Source organism: Nannospalax galili, unplaced genomic scaffold (genome assembly GCF_000622305.1).
Source record: "Nannospalax galili isolate Female #2095 unplaced genomic scaffold, S.galili_v1.0 scaffold567, whole genome shotgun sequence".
Lineage (NCBI taxonomy): Eukaryota > Metazoa > Chordata > Mammalia > Rodentia > Spalacidae > Nannospalax > Nannospalax galili.
In genome coordinates, this window is record NW_008357638.1 from 1943266 (window position 1) to 1949098 (window position 5833).

Sequence of the window (5833 nt, forward strand, 5' to 3'; positions counted from 1 at the left end):
TCACTGCATGGAAAAGCTGGGATTCAGTCACTGAGTCTGGGCCTTGAAGACTTCAAAATCTGTGCCCTATTATACATATTGTCGTGGGTCAAGGGGAAAGTGTTCTGTCTGACTTCAGTCTTTGGGACTAAGTTCCTGGAATCTGGTGACAGGCTGGAATGGAATTCAGAAGAAATGTTTCCCCCTCAGAAGGAGAATATTTATTCATTCTTTCCTCACACTCACTTTGTTTCCAGAGAGGATTAACTGTGTAGGATCCCAGCTTGATGCCTTGGGTTTTAGAGATACCTCCAAAGGCAGGGAGTACAGTTGTATTCCACAGACAAAGAATACCTTTGAAAAGGGCTCTGAGGAACAATATTTTCTTCACAGATCTGTTCTAGGCAAAAGTTCCTATGAAACGCAACATCTCTAACCTTGGGATAATTCTAACAGATGTGAAGAAGAGGAAACCATTCAACCAAGAACATGAAGTTTAGGTAGAGAGAGGAAGAAGGTACAACATCTGGACCAAATCCAGAACAAACATCAAGAAGAGTTAAGCTGGAGCTGGAGAGATGGCTCAGTAAGAGCACTGACTGCTCTTGCAGAGGACCGGGGTTCATTTCCCAGGACCCACATGGCAACTAACAACCATCTGTAACTCTAGTTCCAGGAGATCCGACACCCTCTTCTGACCTCCACAGGCATTGCACAGCATGGGTACACTTACATACATGCAGGCGATACACTCATACACAAAGATAAAAATAATAAATAAAATATATAAAAAGAAGAGGTAAGCCAAAAGGTAGACGGTAAATATTTTGGGATCTGTCCAACAGGAAGTATTTAAATGTTTATTTCAAGGTCAAGTTCCTTTTCTTAATATTCACATAGTGTTTTCCTATGGAATAAATGAGATAAAATGTTAACACAGTTCCCAGTTTTCTTTATTTCTACTTTATTTCAGGTTCATGAACAGTTGGTAAATGTATGCATCCAAACTGTGCCTCCAAATTCATGTGAATGATGAAGCAGCACCTCATATCCAAATAGCAACCATTTATCGAACTTTCTCATAGATGCCAAACCCCGCTGGAGTCCACAGGGCTCACCCTGCATTTGTGATTCCTTTTCAACATATGTGCTTAGAATTCAAAGGAAACAGAATCAGCAGGGGATTGATTTCTTTCTGTTTGAAACTGGAAAAGGAGAAGAGACCTAGGAATCTCTGACTGAGCAAGAATATAGCAGACCATACCTGGCTAAGGGCAAACATCAGTCATGGAGAACTGCCCTCTTCAGAATAGTCCTGCTGTCATTCCACATGTACAAGGACAGCCTCTGCACCTAAGGGTGCTGCGTGCTGCTACATTACCTGGTTTGCCTTCCTCTTCCTATAGAATGGGGACAGCAGGAAGTACCAGGATAGCAGCATAATAACACTGACTTTAATCAGAAAACTGGGCCCAAACCTAGATTCCATAACTGAGATGTTTGTCCTCTGGGAAGTGATTTAACCATGTTCAGAACTGGTTTTCTCTTCTGTGAAAGGGGATGATTAATAATACCTCCCGGGGGGGGTGTGAAAATGAAATGAAAGAATGCATATGTAATTCTTGGCACATTCTAAAGGTTCAATACATGGAATTTATTGAAGTGATGCTGATATTGATGGCAGTTGGGAGCAGTGCCTTTGCTCAGGTTTTGCTTTGAAGATGACTCCCCTGTGGGGACTTGGGGAGGCTACGGTGAATGCAGGTGGCTGGGACATCACTGTCATTAAACTGGCCATCATCGGTCCCTGGTCAAATTGGGAAGTGCTGGCTCCTTTAAGCAGAATTTTAGGCTTCGGAATGCATGGAATACGCAGAAATCAGCCTGTGCCAGACTCAACACTCTGACAGGTCATGGGAGCCATGCTGAAGTGGCAGTGATGTGTCCTTCCACTGCGGTCCTTACAACAGTGACAACAATGACACCAGGTCTTAGGGAGGGAGACTAGAGCTGCAGACAATGTCCCCAGAAACTGGCCTTAGAAGCATGGAATTCAGACCCTCATGAAGAATCCTAGAGCCAGATGGTGACTGGCACTTTCCTGTGGCATCAGAATCAGCAACTAAATGGCAGGCAACAGTAAAGGACTTAAAGAGAGTCACAAATAAGTGTCCTACTCAGAGACAGCCAAGTGCTCTGCTGCCCGAACTTCATCTCATCAGAGCCCTGTTCTCACAACCCTCTTCCACCAATGAGCCAAAAAGCAGAGAGGGGGGAAGGTAGAAGGAATTTGGTGATTATCAGTTCGGTGAAGCCTGTTATGATTCCTTCCTTTCCCTGAGGTATGGGAAAGGGATTGAAAATTTGGAAAATATGTCATGGAGATTTGAGAGGATGATGGAAAGAGAAATCTTCTTCTCATGTCTAATGCTTATGCATCTTCTCCCTTTGTAACTGAGGAGCAGACAAGACTCTGCAATGCTGGGGGAGCAGAAAGGAGGCAGCAGCGCAGCACCTCAAATTCCTGGGGTTTTGTGGCACCTTGTATGAGATACCTATGGGTAACAGATACAATGAAAGGGTACAGATACAACCCAGAGGCAGCTGGGTTGAAGTTGCTTCTGCCCACCCAGAAGTTGAAGCTGACTGGTCAGATGCCCAAGTTACAGGACCCATTTCCCTTATCCCAGAAATTCCTCGATGACTCCTAAATGTGCCCAACCAGAGTCTGTCACAAATGACAGGTCAGTGTTAGTTAGAGAGAAGACCATGACAGCTCCAGGTGAGAGCTGCTTCTCCCTGTCCCAGTTCATCAGAAGAGTGAAGGGCCAGAAGACCAAAGAAAAGAAGAAAAGAGCAAACAAAAGGCTGACATCAGAGAGGAATAAGAAATCATGACATCCTCCTATCCAAGGCCAAAACTCGAAGTGGGAAGAGTGGGTTAAATTGGATATGAGATTCAAGTTTGGACCTGGATTAACTTGGAGCCAATGAGATTTTTGAAATAAATGGAAAGCTATCCTGGAGTTAAACCTACAAGGGAGGGGCAGAAGAAGGTGAGCAAGTCTGGGAAGAAGGAAGAAGCAGGCTCGGATATAGTTCAGCTAGTGTTCTGGGATAAATAGTACATCCCAACATTCATTGCTAGAGCCCTATTCCCTAATACCTCTGAATGTGACTGTATTTGGAAACTGGGTTGCTATACATGAAATCAGTTAACAGAAAGCCATCCTGGAATGGAGTGGGCCCCTGATCCCATGTGAGTAAAGACCTTTATAAAAGAAGCATTTAATGAATGTGAGAGTTATGCTTCTGTAAATCAAGGAACTATCATAAACCGGGGGAAAAAAAAAATCTTTGAACAGAGCATCACTAGCACCTGCAGGGGGAAGATGGCTCTGTCAATATTTTGATTAGATTTCTGGCCTTTGGAAATGTAGGACAATAAATTCTAAGCTACCTAGTGTTGTATTTGTTATGGTAACCAGGAAAACCAAGACCACCAATCCCATTAGGAGCTATGAGGTTGGGATGCTCTTCAAAGATTTCTCAGTGGCGTCCAAGAACAAGCCTTTGAGCCACCTCAGTGACTGGTCAGAGGGTACAGGCTTTCTCGTCTGAAACATATGCCCTGGGGTGAGGTGGCTCCCTCTGGTCCATGAGTATTCTTAGAAGAGTGTTTAACTATCAGCTACCAGCAGCCAGTGCTTCCTGCCAGAGGTGAGGCTAGGGAAGAGAAGTGAAATGCCCCATGTGCAATATTTTAGAGGGTGTCAAATCTCAGTAATCAAGATAAACAACATTTTGATGGAAAATGATAAACAATTAACATTAATGTAAACCACTCGTGATGAACAAGCATCTCTCAACATTTCCCACACAGCATTGATAGTACTGATATAGGCTACGACATAGCTCTGTATGTCACAATTTCTTGCTAGTGGAGACAAGAGTACTTTGGTCCTGCAGTGGATGTGTGAGTGGCATACCAGAGTACTCACCATACTAAGGACAAAGGAAGGCACATTTAGGGCTTAGGTGGTTAGACCCCACAGCCTGAATCCTTAACCACTGCCCTCTACTGCCCAGAGGCAGCCAGAAGAAGTATTTCCAGGGAAAAGAATGATGGAAGGAACTAAGGAATCAATCAGGAAAGTGGACAAGGGTTGGACAATGCCTTGTGGTGCAAAATTAAATCTATTCATTGCTCTGTGTCATGTAATTGCCAACAGGGCTTCACATCGGGAGCCACAGTACAACACTGGGGTCTGTGCCGATGGGCATGTGGACCCCTCTATACCTTGGTCAGTAAAGAAGGGATTCTGTCTCAGCCACTGAGAAGGCTATTGAGTCACCATTGATACAGGCCAATCAAGGTCACGATGTCCAAGTACAAAGGGGTTTATTTGTTCCTCCCTTTCTATCAATCCTGCTTTTTGAGTAATGTAGGGCTTCTGCCTAGACCTGTTTCCAGTTGTTTTAATGACAAATCTGGTAGGCTTTATATCCCAGGTGTGAATCTTTGAACTCAAGGCCGATAGGCTCCAGGCTAGGATGGATGGATGGGTTTTTTACATTGACCTCTGCCCTTCATCCCAAAGCCAGCCTCACCAAGGCCACCTGAGTAATTCACTCCTCTATTTCTAAGCCTTGATTTCTGCACCTCCCCCATCTACTGACAGAACCTAAAACAAGAGACAACCTTTCTTAACCAAGCTGTGATAAATTCCTAGCTTAGCAGATTTCAGGGTGATAGCCTTGGTGTGGTTGTCTTGGCAAATGAGGATTCTCACACATGACAGATGGCCCCATGTGCTGGACATACATTTTATCTAAGTAGAAGCACCTCCTCTAACTATTTAACAATACTGTTTTGCAGGCAATGCCTTTGGATGGCATTGTCCCTGGGTTGATAATTTCTAATCGATAAGAATTGTCATCAGGCACTAGTAACTCCTCACCTCCTGCCAAAGGATGGAGTCTGAATCTTGGCTCCAAGAGCCCCTGGTCTTCTGAATAAACATAACGTCAAAGGTTATCCTCTGTTTTTCCCGTCAAGCCTAAATTTAGCAAAATTAGGATATGGATTTTCCTTTATTCTCTGTGATCACAAATGTAATGTCAGACTTCTTTTTTCCCAGAGAGCTCTCCTCCCCACTCCCCTCCATGTCAAAGTTGTCAGAACCATAATTTATTCATACTTTTGACCTCTGGGGAGGACAATATCCAAAGGGTCAGGGAGCGTTATTGGATGTCAGGATGAAAACTCACTGCCACAGCTCCCTTTACAATGTTACATTTAATCAGGCCTGCACAAATGTGGCTGAGGCCTGGCTGTTGTAATTACCCCTTAAGGGTTGCCCCTCCTCATTAGTGATTATGCAATATTTATGCATTTCCCAACATCCTCAACATAGAAGACAGTTAGAGCCTGCTTGATTTCCTCTGTAAGCAGGTGGAAGTCTATAATTTCTGTCTCTTTGCTTGAGTATCCAGTGTGACCTCCCCTAAGCAGTAGCAGGGCCAAGATGAGGGTGAAGGCTCTGTGGAGCATCTGACTGTGGCCTGTCTACCTCATTTTGTGGGTGCCTCCATGGCCACTCACATCTGGCTTATTCTTCAAGGACTCACAGTAAAGCCCCTTTACTCCTAATGTCAAGGCTCAGGCAAACACAAAGTGTAACGATTTTCTAAGAACTGTGTGGAGAGGTCTTGGGGGGCTGAAGGAACAATTAATCAATGCTAAATAATAACAATAGTTATTCTCTGACTCATGGGCAGAATAAATCCCTCATTCCTGGCCTACAACAGATATACCCCAGATATGCACGGCAAAGCCTAAAGACTCATTAGA